This window comes from Prosopis cineraria, unplaced genomic scaffold, assembly GCF_029017545.1.
Source record: "Prosopis cineraria cultivar Desert tree isolate PC_DT_omini unplaced genomic scaffold, ASM2901754v1 PC4, whole genome shotgun sequence".
NCBI lineage: Eukaryota > Viridiplantae > Streptophyta > Magnoliopsida > Fabales > Fabaceae > Prosopis > Prosopis cineraria.
In genome coordinates, this window is record NW_026555335.1 from 30,792,619 (window position 1) to 30,807,627 (window position 15,009).

At 34.5% G+C, this 15,009-nt stretch overlaps 1 long non-coding RNA gene across 1 annotated transcript in view; it reads left to right on the forward strand.

Annotated features, from left to right (window-relative positions):
* Positions 1 to 15,009, forward strand: part of LOC129309140 (uncharacterized) — a 50,095-nt gene that overhangs the window by 21,061 nt on the left and 14,025 nt on the right. The window contains exons 3-7 of the long non-coding RNA XR_008592844.1: positions 6,037 to 6,130; positions 8,937 to 9,137; positions 12,263 to 12,376; positions 12,454 to 12,522; positions 13,053 to 13,139. This is a non-coding gene — a long non-coding RNA (uncharacterized LOC129309140). The remainder of the gene's footprint in view (positions 1 to 6,036; positions 6,131 to 8,936; positions 9,138 to 12,262; positions 12,377 to 12,453; positions 12,523 to 13,052; positions 13,140 to 15,009) is intronic.

Here is a 15,009-nt window from a genome sequence, read left to right on the forward strand (position 1 = left end):
AAGATGGTAGTGATGAATCAAAAACCTAGCAGTTAGAGTAGTATAATGCAAACCATGAAGAGATTTTCGGAGGCTAAATTGCAAGAGAGAACATAGGTTGTGTTCCAAATGCGAGGAGAAATACGGACCCAATCACAAATGCAAAGCCAAGTGTTTGCAATTATTAATAGTGGGTGAGGAAAGTAGTGATGAAATTGTAAAGAGGAATTTTGTGGATTTGGAGGAAGGGGATACTGATAAGACATACACGAGCATAGAGCTCTCTCAGTCAACAGTATTGGACGTCTCCAGTTACAAAACCATGAATGTGAGAGGGCTACTCAATGATAGGGCCATAGTTGTGTTGGTCAATAGTGGGGCAATCTACAATTTCATTTCTAGTCAAGTGGTAAAGGAACTTGGATTGAAGGTACAACTGACAAAGACATATTTGATGGTAGTGGGTGATGGTAGGAAAATATACTTGAAGGGTGTGTGTTGAGAAGTGGGATTGAATTTACAAGGGTTGAAAGTGGAACAGACTTTTTAACCTTTCCCACTAATGAATATTGATGTGGTTTTGGGCATGGCATGGTTGGAATCCTTGGGTGAAGTGAGAGTGAATTGGGGGTAACTGTACATGAAAGTGAAAGTTGAGAAGGCTTGGGTTTGTTTACATGGTGACCCCACTCTAACGCAGACCATGGCAACCTATAAAGCTTTCAAGAAAGCATTAAAAGGATGAGTAGAAGGCTATATGTTGGAGATAAATACATCGACAATGCAAAATGTACTTGATTCTAAGAAGTCAACTTTCATTTCTTCTGAAATTTAGAATCTATTGGAGAAGTACCAAGAAGTCAACAGACATGTTTTCAGACTATCTCCCCAAAGAACTCAAGACCATTCCATAATGCTCACAAGGCTGAAATTGAGAAATTGGTGGAGATGGTCGAAGCAAGAATTATACAACTGAGTAACAGCCCATACTTGAGTCCTGTGCTCCTAATAAAGAAGGATGGTGGATGGAGGTTTTGTGTTGATTATGGGGCATTGAATAAGATAATAATCTCTGATAAATATCCAATTCCTATCATTGATGAGTTAGATGAAGTTGGGGGTGCAACTATATTCTCAAAGCTGGATTTGAAGTTCGGATACCACCAAATCCACATCAAGGCAGGAGATGAGCATAAAATAGCTTTTCATACTCATGATGGGCACTATGGATTCTTAGTTATGCCCTTTGGCCTCGCAAACACCCCCTCGACTTTTCAGTCCTTGATGAATGACATATTTAAAGATTATTTGAGGGAATTTATACTAATGTTTTTTGACAATATCCTTATTTATAGCAGGGACCAAAAATCACATTTGAAGCACTTAAGCAAGGCTATGGATGTATTGCAACAGCACAAGCTAGTGATTAATATGAAAAAGTGTAGTTTTGGGCAAAAACAGCTTGAGTATCTTGGGCTTATTATCACTGTTGGTGGGGTCAAGGCAGATCCTGTGAAGATTGAAGCAATGGCAACTTGGCCGATACCTAGAGACATGAAGGTTTATGTGGTTTTCTAGGGCTCACAAGGAATTACCAGAAATTTATCAAGAACTATGGAAGAATTCCAGCTCCTTTGATAGCCTTACTCAAAAAGAATGCCTTCAAATGGGATGGTCAAGCTCAAGCAGCCTTTAAACAATTGAAGACTGTTATGACAAACGCACCTATACTTGCCATGCCAAATTTCCAATTTCCCTTTGAAATAGAAGTTGATGCGTGTGGTGTGGGAGTAGGAGCAGTTCTTATGCAACAAGGGAAACCCATTGCTTATTTCAGCTGGCAATTTTTAGGGAAAGCTCAGCTAGGTTCAGTGTCTGAGAAGGAATTAATGGCCATAGTTTTTGTCATCAAGAGATGGAAGCACTATCTTGTAGTTGCACCATTCATCTTCAAAACTGACCAAAAAGCTCTAAAGTATTTATTAGAGCAGCATATTATGGATCTTGATCAAAAGAAGTAGATTTCGAAGCTTGTGGCTTGTAAATTTGAGATTCACTATAAGCCAGGCAAAGAAAATGGAACTGTAGATGCTTGGTCTAAAAAGGATGTTTTTGAGTTGGTTTTGAATGCATTTTCACTGTGGCAGTATGCTAGAATTGAGGAGTTTGAAGTTGAGATAACTACCAAGTTTAAGTAAGTGTGGCAACAGGTGCTCGTCGAGAAAGACGTTCCAACAGGGCATGCATTAAAAAATGGGTGTTTAGTATACCAAGACAGATTAGTTTTGCCCTGACATTCATCTAAAACCATTGCTTTGAACAAGGAATTTCACAATTCTCCTATGGGTGGACATTCAGGCTATCTTTACACATACAAGAGATTATCAAAGGTGGTGTATTAAGAAAGCATGAAGAAGGATGTGCAAGAGCAGGTTGCAAAATGTGAAACTTGCCAGCATAATAAATATGAAGTGGTCAGCCCAGCTAGATTATTATAGCCTATGTCGATTCCTCAACGTAGGAAGACATTAGCATGGATTTCATTGTTGGGTTGCCTTAAGCTGCTAGGTATGACACTATCATGGTAGTGGTGGACAGAATCACTAAATATGCTCACTTTATACCTCTCTCTCATCCTTTTACTATTAAAGATGTGGTTGAACGATTTATTTTTGAGGTAGTCAAATTGCATGGCTTTCCTAAGTCAATTGTACCCGATAGGGACAAAATATTCATTAGTTAGTTTTGGAGGGAGATGTTTGCACAGTTCGGACCACCCTAAAGTATGGTTCGGGGTACCATCCGCAAACTGATGGCCAAATGGAAGTGGTGAATAGGAGTTTAAAGACTTATCTCCGGTGTTTTATAGGGGAATGCCCAAAGAAATGGGTGAAAATGCTACTATTGATCTTTAGGCACAACTCCTTTCAAAGCCTTGTATGGGCGAGATCCTCCCACAGTCTTGAAGTGGAAAGATGATGTTTGTATGGTGGAAGAGGTGAATGAGCAGATTAGAGAGAATGAAATGTTGTTAAAACAAAAATCTCACCTTGAGTAGACCCAGGTAATTATGAAAGAACAAGTTGACAAAAAGAGGAGAGAAGTTGAGTTTCAAGTAGGCAATAAGGAATATTTGAGGATACAACCCTACAAGCTCAAGAATTTAGCTAAGAAACAAAATGAGAAGTTAGCTCTTAGGTTCTACGGGCTTTATGAGATTACCTAACGAGTGAGATTATCCAAGCAGGTAAGGTTGCTTATAAACTCAGACTACCAAAAACAGCAAGGATTCATCCTACTTTTCATTTATCTCATCTCAAGAAATCTCTTTCTCTGTTTGTGACAACACAAGCCCTTCCTAACTTCCTCTTTGAACAGGTTAAAGATGTGAAAAAGGTGAAGCAAATGACCAAGGGCAGCAAGCAATTACTCCTCCAGTCTAGTATATAAGTCACTTTCTAAAAGCATAATCTAGTCCACTTTATAAGTCATTTATTGATGGGGTTGTTTTGTTTCAAATTAAAATTCCCAAGTTACCCTTAAAAAGAGAGAGAATGACAGAAAAAATAATATTATATGATTGACTTACTTTTTGCTTTCTACTTGAGGGTTATGTTTGGAATTTTACTTACTTTTATTCCTTATACTTTTATTGCATTGGTATTGATGAGGTTGGTAGAAATGACTTATAAATAGGACTGGAGGGAGTACTCATTAAGTTGAAAAATCTATTTGAATATGACAATACATGGGAGTTGATGACTACTATTGCTTCTCAATTTCCTGAATTTTCCCTTGAGGACAAGGTGAGACTTTTAGAGGGGGGAGATGATGAGACCATTACTCCCTTGGGCCATGTTTATGAGAGGAACCGCCTAGAGCCACTCTTAAGAACAAAGACATTGATAAGAGAGGGGATAAGGGCACTATAGCAAGCCCAAGGCTTAATAACCTCAAGAGGAGCAATGAGATAGTTATCTAGGGCAATGTGCCCAACAGAAAGGCAAGCAATCAGGCAAGTAGGGGCTGGGAGAGCACCTAACCTCTCAAAAGTTAGGGAAGCATATCTGTGATCACTCTATTTTCATCTCCATTGTAGTTATATTTTCACTATATTTGATTTTAGTTAGTTCTTTATCTCTTTTTTCCCCTTCCAACCCCCTAAAAAAGGCCGTAATTAACTATTCCGGTGAAGTAATTTTAGTATATTCTTTGGGTTTCATAAATTTAAGATTTTGTTAGGCATTGAAAACTTTTTTCCAGTAAGTTCAAACTATAGGTATGGTTAAGTAAATAATGGAATGTGTGTGTCGACTTTCTTATGAAAAAGTATAAGGTGTTTGAGTATTTTTTAAAAAAGAAAAAAAGAAAAAGAAACTTTTGCTGGTTCTTATCATGAAAAATTATATATAATTACCTCTCTGTGTTTTTACAGCTCTACTTCTTCGGTAGTAAAGATTATTTTCCTTGAGATACGAAAGAAGGAGAGTAAACCTCTTCCAACTAAATTGCTACATACACAAGGGTTGAGATTCGAACCCCCAACCATTTACTTAAGTGACTAGAATCTTTACTACTCACGCTAATTTTAATTGGTTATATAATTACCTCTCCGTCACACACACACATACAATTGTTAAAAATTACTTAGTGTGTGAAAAACGTTATAGTTTTTTTTAAATGCCCTAGTTTTGACATACTTAACTCTTCCATCTTACTAGTGCTCTGATTCCTATCTCATATATTCTATTTGTTAATTATTATAAGGTATTTTTAATTACTACACTTAAAAAAAGTTTGTTAATTGATATTCCAAGTTCATTCTAACTTTACCATCTTGTAATTATAATTTATCCTCTTACTGTATAATTCCAATCATTGATCATTTGCAAGTATTTTTTATATAGCCCTGTGATCACTTTAGTTAAAAAAAGTATTAATCACTCTTAAAATTTCATAACATACTTTATAAGATAACTTATGATAGCAAATGGAGTGAAAATAACTTCAATGAAATGTATTAATGGATTAATCAATTGACTCCATTAAATTTTCAAATTTTACAGGATCATTCCTTAAAAAAACATCTTAGTTAAAAATTCCAAAATCTGAATTAGTCAATAATGCAAATTGCTTGATTGTACATATTAGTCACTTGCTTCTATGAATAGTAAATTACTAAATTATTCCATCTATTCCTTTTTCCAAGACACTTTTAATATTATTACTGAAATCAAAGGGATACTTAAAATTCATGCCTACTATTTTCTTCACTATTGGTGGAAAAACTTTTGACCTTTTCCCCAATGGTGTATCATGTCTTCAACCCTATCACTGCTTTTTCCCCCTTTATTTTTGTTTTTTAACTACTAATTCATTAGCTAATATATTTTCAAAAAGTCAAAAACTAAGTGATAATGGTTTTGTGAAATCTTCAAAGATGTTAATTGGTAAAATGATTGGGGTTGGTTGGATGTATTTACCGAAATAACCTAATCGTTTTTTTGAAAGACCCACATAAAAATACGCTACCAACATAAGTATAACTAATGCAACAATAGTATTTCTATCATTTATGAGTGCAGCTAACTCTCTATGAGGTAACTATATGATTTTCCAAGGCAAAAGAGCTCCTGACCAATTCGAAACAAAAATAAATGGAAGCATAGTTCCAATAAAGGGCATACTGGTGTGGGCTAAGTAAATCAATGAATAGTTTTGGTTCTATTGAAAATGCCAATCTAAGTGAAGACCCAATTCTAACTGATATGGATAAAAACATTCAGAGGTGGAGTGATAGTGACAATTCTAGTTACATATATAAATAGAACAATTATTTAGAGATAAAATATTTTACTATCAATCCTCATTCATCACCACAAGATGGAAGAGACTCATCATACTTGTTTTCCTGATAAGAAAATGAATCATTAGGAAATAAAATGAGGCTTACCAAAATTTCTAGTCTTATAGCCTTCAATTTCTTACCTTGCCCAAATTCCTCTGTTATACTTACAAATCTTTTTTTTTTTGTGTATATTTGTGTGGTGTATACAGTACATTCTCAAGGATGAAGAAGGGTCTCAAATTCAATGCATCTGTAGCTTCATTGCTTTAGATGTGCCATGCCTCCTCCTCGTGGCCCTATCTGGTACATACCCTATAACTATACCCTCTGTGCATTCTGTCAATTTTGTCTTCAAAAGATTACTCTAACAACAAGTCTTATCTCACTAGGCGAGGTCGGTTACATGGATTGTATGACATTATTCTGCTCTACCATTTACAAAACTTTTAGGAATGTTGTTAACTAAGAGGTCTCGGTTGGTCAACAACTTCCTTAAGTGTTGTTCTCTTTGGCTTTCCTCTACCCTTCCTAACAACAACAACAACAACAACAACAACAAGCCTTTATCCCACTAGGTGGGGTCGGCTACCCTTCCTAACAGGACTCAAAATTATTTATTTCACTCTTCTCATCGGTGCCTCCTGCAATCTTCTTTGTACATATTCCAAAGATTACTGCAAAAAAAAAACTCCTATAAAAACACATGAACATGATTATGATATTAACTTAATGTGTGAGTCCATGTGGAATTAATCTCGTGTGGAATGAATCTACATATGTGAAAATTTTTTTACATTCAAATTAAATCAATGTTATAAAAGACATTTGGGTGGCTTGAAAAGCTATGACCCATGAATGTTTGGCCGGAGATGTGCCATATAACTTCATGTGAATATATAATTTTGACACTGATAGTTACACAGGGAGGTCTTTGCTGCATAATCATGCAGAATAAATGGACTAATCTTCTCCGCTCAAGTTCTTGGACCAAAAGTGTAATATAAGCAACACATGTATACAACTAAATATAATGTGTATTATTAAAAATTTGAACACTGCATATTTCATAAAATTGTATACGAGGAAGAAAGAACATGATGCCCATTTTGAAACCATTAAATTTCTATCTCGCAAATAAATCAGAGATGATCAAGCTATTAGCTGAATAAACTATAGGCCTTGTAAGATGTTCATTTTCTGCATTAGAGTGATCTCTAAAACAAAATGCATGTCTCTCTAGTAAAGGAGGCTTGGCACGTCCATTTGTTAGCATTGACAAAATTTCAGACAGGCTGGGTCTATCAGTTGGTCATTCTTGTGCACATAATAGACCAACATCAATAATACATCTCAACACTTGATTTGGAGCCAAGGAATCTTTTGTTGCTGGATCTACCAATTCTAATGCTGCTGCTTCACCTTCTTTCCAAAGCTCCCATGCCTGAGATATGTTAAATGCTTCTCATTTCAGACACCAACTACACAAAGGACTATATGGTAGAAAATTTATAGGGAAAATACTACTGCAGGACAAAGTTGCCAATACTCAACAAGGTGGCATAAGTGTTGTTGATGAGATAGAGGCTGATCTGGAGGAGGGAACAGGATAGTAGGCTCTTGACTTTTCAACACACCAGAATGATCCAAAGTTAAAGCTTCAGACTCTAAAGAAGCATTGAGAATTCAATCATTTGGATTGGCAATCCAAACTGGCGGGTCATCATTATATGAGTTCTAGACTAATAGGTAGTAAAAGGGGGATTAATAGTACGTGGCTATTTTCTTAACAGCCATGCAATAATCACCCCTGGCTGAGCATATAGTAGGGTTTGTGTGATTTAGCTGATCAAGCTTAAAATGGTCGTGATTGTCTTGTGCATCACAAAAAATTCTCCAAAATCCCAAGTTCCCTACAGCAAGAACCAATAACACAACATCAAGTATGCTCATCACAGACATGGTAGAGAGCCAAAGGGCATAACCAGCTAAAACTCAGGATTTCATAAAGCCTTTTGATGATATTTATTCATGGCGTGACATTGTTGGTTTTGTGTATTTGTTATATTTTTGGTTAGTCCTAGTTAACATCATCTGTCTAGGTGGCATTTGGCAAAACCCAAATTGATATCACCCTCTTGTTTTGACTTTTGACCATAAAACTGATATCAAGTACTTCATCAAAATTTAATTAAATTGCAGTAAACTTGATATTAAGGATTTGATTCGGCCTCTCAAGTCCTTTTCCTTCTCTTGTATTCTTGTTGTCAAGTCTTTGTGGATGGATTCAAACTCAATGATTAGAGATTAATTAACGTTGTTTTTCGGCATATGCTAAGTTCAAAATATTTTTCCCCTTATTTTGATGGTGATCCTTCCAGCTTGGTGTGTACTAAATAGTTTAAAATTCTACAATTTTTAACGTGTACTAGATAGTTATGTATAAATTTCCTGTAATGACAACGCATAGTTTTTTTTAAAATTTTTTAATATGAGTTTGTCCTAACTATTGTTGGTGGAAGCTCAAGATCACCATTTATTCCTCGTTCACGGAGTAGCAACAGTAATATTTTTAGTTTTATTTTTTTTATACGTAACTTCGTCGGAGAGAATCATTCCACATTCCATAAAATGTGTACTAATATAACTTGACGCCCATTTTGAAAACCTGAGAGTTTGAGACAATGGTATTGTTATGAAAGTGATGCGCTCTCTTTGATATGTTTAACAGCTATGACACATGAAAGTTTGATGGGAGATGTAGCATATAACTTCTTGTGAATAATTTGATACTGAAAGTTATACAAAGGGAGGTATTGACTGCATAATCATACAGAATAAGTTGGCTAATCTTCTCCATTCAAGTTCTTGGACTAAAAATGCAATATGAACAACATACATCAATATGATGTGTATTAATGGAAATTTGAACTTTGCATATTCCATAATATTGTAGACAAGAAAGAAAGAACATGATGATGCTCGTTTGGAAACCATTAAATTTCTATATCTGCAAATAAATCACAGACGGTCAAACTATTAGCCGAATAAGCAATGGGCATTGTAAAATGTTCATTTACTGCACTAGCATGATCTCTGAAGCAAAATGCAGGTCTCTTTAGCAAAGGAGGCTTGACACTTCCATTTGTCGACATTGACAAAATTTCTGACATGGTGGGTCTATCAACTGGCCATTCTTCTGCACATAATAGATCAACATGAATGCATCTCACCACTTGATCTATCAACTCCGTTTATTCCACCAATTCTAATGCTGCTGCTTCACCTTCTTTCCAAAGCTGCCATGCCTGAGGTATGTTAAATGCTTCTCATTTCAAAACATCAACTACACAAAGGATTTGATGGTATAGAATTTACGATGAAAACACTTTTACTGTCTGACTTACATGTCCTACTAAATTGAGTGAATCATTGGCATTGTAAACTATATTCAAGAGTCTTGTATCCACGGCTTAGATTCATGTATGACAAAATATTCAGCTCATAATTCATAAATATTTATATGTTGATAAATCAAATGCAAGGAGGAAATATATTGCAATAGCTCTTTAAATAGCATAAGAATTAAATAGAAAACAAAAAGACTTTAGCCAATGTGTACTTACAATGAACCAACAATTCTATTGGTATTTCCCTCTAATTCTTGTGCAATAATTCTTACTAAACAAAAATCAGAAATTTTGGGGATCAATTTTTCATCGAGTGGTATGTTACTTGCTTTCAAGTCTCTCTATGCTATTTTTAGTCTTGAGTATTTATGAATCTATAATAGTCCCTTAGCAATATTTTCAATTATGTTAAGTCTTTTCTCCCATTCTAGTAGCTTGCTTCTTGTAGGATCTTTGAAACAAAATTGTCAATGATGGATGAGGAAGACAAACAATACACTGAGCAACAAATACCATTTGGTTTTAGTAACTTCTTGAAAAGCATGCATACATTGAGAATTCTTACCAAATAAGATGCTGTCCAAGCTATTGTTGGGCATGTACTCATAAACTAAAGTTTTCTCATCTCCTTGAATGCAGCAACTCATTTTTGTGTTGGAGATCCGATGTTAGTTTCAACTAATTTTTGAATTCTGTTATTCCTTGTCTAGAGCTTCTTGAAAGTCTCTTAAAAGCCACTTCTTTCCTTGTTTGTAGTTTTCCCTAATTGAAAATTAAGAACTTATGTCACACCCTGAATTTCTAAAGTGTGACTGGCTAAAATACAAGAAAACTTATATTTCTAAGCCTAAACCCATTTAATATTTAACATATTAATTATCCAATCTCATCATATAATTGTCATTTGTATTAAATCACTATTAGCATTAACAAAATATTCAACCTTGTAGAAATTTCAACAGTCTCCTCTATAAGTTGAACTACCCGAAATCTCTATAACTTGCTAAAAGAATGTCCAAGCAACATTCGGAGTTTTACTTCGATATAGTATATATGTATATATATACACAAACCCAAAATAATTTAATTAAGAATCCTGCCTATATGATTCATGGAGTGAATCTAGAATAGAACTAAAATATTTAAATATTTACATTACTCCACAATATGAACGAAGCAACAAAATACTTCTTATTTCAAGAAGTCCTATAAGGTCTACTGAAAAGCAGGTCTACTTCTACTATTTGAATACCAAAAATTCTTCCAGTAAATAACATCCCCAAATAATAATAATAAACAAAAAAACGATAACTATAAACACATGCAATAGGAAACAAGTGACTAATACAATTACCAATGGTATTAAAAAATAACAACACAATTTATCTTGATAATTGAGTAACAAAAAGAGAAGAGAGAAAATAAAGAATCATAATCAACAAATTAAGAAATATATTTTTAAATATTTTATATAAAACAAATCATAAAAATGCAGTTTTTAAGGGTGAAAATATAATGTGGAAAACTTGTTTTCGGTTAGGATCTAAACAGAATGAATAACAAGCATGGACGCACAGTTCACGAGAGTAAATAACATCCGGCGTGGCTAGAAACTATGAAAAATAGGTGTGAGCATAAAGCTCATGAATAAACAGGCATTGATTATATCCACAAAATTACATCCTCCATTCCATGTGTGTTGGCCGACACACAAGGCTAACACCTCCAATGTACCCTGTTAGCTAGGCATGCCATGGCGTGCCAAAGGCTAATAAAACTATCATTAACATTGTTTTGTATTTAGTCCCATAAAACATTTCTAGCATGCATGGAGTCTACAAGTCCTTATAGCTCAAATTGTCCTTTAATTGTAAAATATAAACGATCTCTTCATCAATAATTCATCTAATCCATGTAATGTATGTTTTTTTAAAAAATAATAATAATAAAATATCATGAAAATGCCTACATGATTAAAATTGGATAATAAATAAACTAATTACATATAAATGAGCTTAATCATAAGATACAATTTAAAAAGATCCATTCAAAACAGTTAAAGTAAATAAATAAGGTAAAAGAAATATCAATGCTTCTGTATATATTGGGGAATATTATTTACTTACCTAGTATGCCATGAAGTTCTAAAAGTTCTTCACTATAACTTTAATTAAGTTTTTGCCCTATCAAATATAATAAAATTTTCATAGACTTATTACAAACACCTAACATACATAAATTTCCAAATCAATCAATTAAACTTCTTAACCTTCATTCTCTTACCCCAACAATTCCAACATCAATATCACATTATACAAATCAAACTCCCCATAAAAAAATCAACTTACACCCAAAGAAAGCAACTTTAAATTCCTTCCTCTACAGTAACCAATACGTAAATAAAATTACCTATAAAAATGTTCTTCAAGTTAAATTCCGGCGTTGGTTGTATCTTATCTAATCTTCCATCAAAAATTGATTAAGTTCCAGAAAATTAATTCTCTAACCACCCTCCTCCTTTTACAAAATCAAGACTCAAGTGTAATTATCTACCAATATGCACCCTTATAAATAAAAGCTTAAATTCCAGCTTGATTAATTCCCGAATATGCTCTTACTCACGTACCACACAGAATTAGAGGGGAAAATTCCCAATTTGCAACAACCCAAACAACACACTCACACTCATAGAAGGACGGCAGCAGCAACAAAATAAGGAGAAGTTTCAAGCATACCCACACCAAATCACGCTAAGAGAAGGAAGAACAAGTGTTGAACCACTAAACAAGGGTGACTTAATATGTTACTGTAGCGACTGAAGAGGGAAGAGGAGAAGAACACCGATGGCGAGAAATGTGGGTGAGGAAGAAGACATGAACAGCACACACAAGAAGAGAAAGAAATCACCAAACAAACCTCTAGTAACGGCAAACAGGCATATCATTTTATGAGTGAAGCTAATAATTGTTTTGGTAGGCATATCATTTTGTTTCTAGTGTATTAATCATGTTTCTTTCTTATGGTACAGAGGCTTTGGAGGATGGAAAAATGGCGCTCATTTTAAATACTGATGAGAATATACTTACTGCAGATATACATTGATTATTGGCTGATATCTATTTTCAGCAAGAGGACTGTATAAGTATGCATGCATATAATTATTTAGCTTTTATATGTCATGTAATTATTTAATTGATTGTTTGATTTTTAATGATGTAGATGCTAAGGAGCAACTTGGCATGTTAAAATTTTTGATGATGATGATCCATCACATTACATGTTGGGCGGGTAATTCGTATTTTTGCCTTTCATTTATTGATTTGTAATTCTCCTTTAATTCTCTTGCAAGAAGATTAATAAGGCTGTGAAAGAGTACCAAAAAGATGCTAAGTTTTGTATAATGGCTAAGAGGGCAACTAACGGAAATGAACAAGTTATGAGTGAAGTTGATTCTCTATTTAAAGGTACCGCTATTTTGAATGGTAGAACGAAGATACTACTTTTTTCTATTTCTTATATTCAATGCGGTATGGAGTTTTGAATCTAACAAACTTATTTTGCAGAAACAACTACTGAAAGAGCTAATGAAAACATGAGGACATTTGTCCAAGAATTGGAGGAAGAAAAAAGTAAAGAGATGGAAAAGAAAAAAAAGAAAAAGAAGGGAAAGAAAAAGAAGAATTCTAACAACCCTGCTGCTAATAGACTTATCTAGAAAATAGATGGATTGAGTAATTGTGCATTTTTTTGTATTCAATTTAAATGACTTCGATAGAAGGGCATATTTTTGTAATTATTGTTATATTGTTTTTTTACAGAAAAAAATGAAGAGGTATCTTCGTCAACAATTAAAGATGAGCTTCCCAAAGTTCAAGATGCAAAAAAAAAAAAATTCTCAATTTGAGGTAAGAAATAGGTGGGTAATATTGTGCAAATAGTTGTTATTATTGAATAGCATTTATTAGTAGTTATTAGGCTTTGTTAAGCTCTACTCTTTTGTCTTTTCCCTTGGTCTATTCCTTTTTTTTGTTTGGGTCAAAAAAGAGCCAATTTCATCAATCACCAACAAAATATTACAAACACCAATAGTTGAAGAAAAAAAAAAGCTTGAAAAACTTACATACAATCTGACACACAAACTCAAAAACAAAAAAATACAAGATAAAACAAGAAAGCAATTAGCCAAAAGACAAAAAGATTAAACAAACAGAAACCATGAAGAACAAAATGAAGTAGAAAAAATATTACACTAGCAGCAACAACAAAAACACATACCACATCAACCAAGACACTCTTAATAGAGTTCTTGTGCACTTTACCCCATGCTTGGGCCCAAGTGCCATCCTTTTTCTTGACTAGGACTATAAGTGCTGAAAATGGTGAGTAACTCTTGAATCACCTGTGTCTGTAGCAAATCACCCACTGGCCCTTTAAACTGAAGGGTACCTATGTGGCTTCACGTTAATGGGGGTTTGTACCCTCTTGAAGTACAATGAGATGATCATGGCATTTTTTGAATGGTGGCAGCCCTTTATTGTCTTCAAAGAGGTTTGGAAACTCCTCGAAGGTGTTGCCAATGGCCTCTGCTACGTGATCATAAGGTTGGATAGAAAAGTACTGCAACACAATAGCTAATAAGGAAGTGGATGATTTACATAATAGCTATATGGGGGTGTTCTTTTCTTCTTTAGTGGGTTGGTTAATTGGATAATGGGGATTATAGTCTATAAAAATGGCATGAGAGGGGTTGATGTATATGGAAGAGAAGAATGGTGAAGAATAGGAGAGAGACAAAGAAGAGAGAAAGGATTGAGAAATAGAGAAGAGGTTTCTGAATAATACTTGAGAGAATTTTATTAAGCATAAGAGACTAAGTACAATCATATAGCCTTTGTATAAGGGAGAGTCAGACTCTAAGCCTATCTAAAATAACTAACAGCTAAACGTTAACGGCTCACTAACTTACTTAACAACATATTTGTCTGTTTATTATGATTACACATCAATACCCCCTAAGAATCCTTATCCTCAAGGGTTATGAAACACAAAAGAAGGGTGTTGTTGTTGTAACCTAGACAAAGAAACCCAACTTGCTTTTTCATTAGGATGTCCTTTCAATTGTACAAGTATCTCAATAATAATTTCTCCCTTTCTGCTACCCATTCTTTTATTCAGAATCGTTTCTAGAGTAAGATTTGTAGGAGGCTCAAGCCAATCTAAGGGTGGATGCCTTTGCTTTACAGACGGATCAGGGCAAAGCTTTAGCAAAGATACATGAAAAGTAGGGTATACTCTAAATTCTGGAGGCAGCTCTAACTTGTATGCCATTGGACCTATCCTTTGGTAGATTCTATAAGAGCCAAAGTACCTTGGAGCTAATTCTAAGAGATTCTTGAAGCTGCAGAAATTTGGTCATAAGGTTGTAGCTTAACAAACACCCGCTGCCCTTTCTCAAATTCTCTATTAGTCTTATGCAAGTCTACCTTCTACTTCATTCTATTAACAACTCTGTTGAGATGATATTTTGCCATCACAAGAGCTTATTCCGTTGCTAAAAATGTCCTATTAACAGCTTCCACAGCCACATCTCTAGGCAAATGAGGAATATGCATAGAAGAAGCCTGACCATAAAGCAATTCCTAAGTAGTAGTTATTGTAGAAGTGTGGTAAGAAGTGTTATACCACCATTTAGCCATAGGAAGCCATTTCTACCATTCTTTAGGTTTTTCCTATCACATACACCTCAAGTAGTTTTCTAAACAACAGTAAAGCACC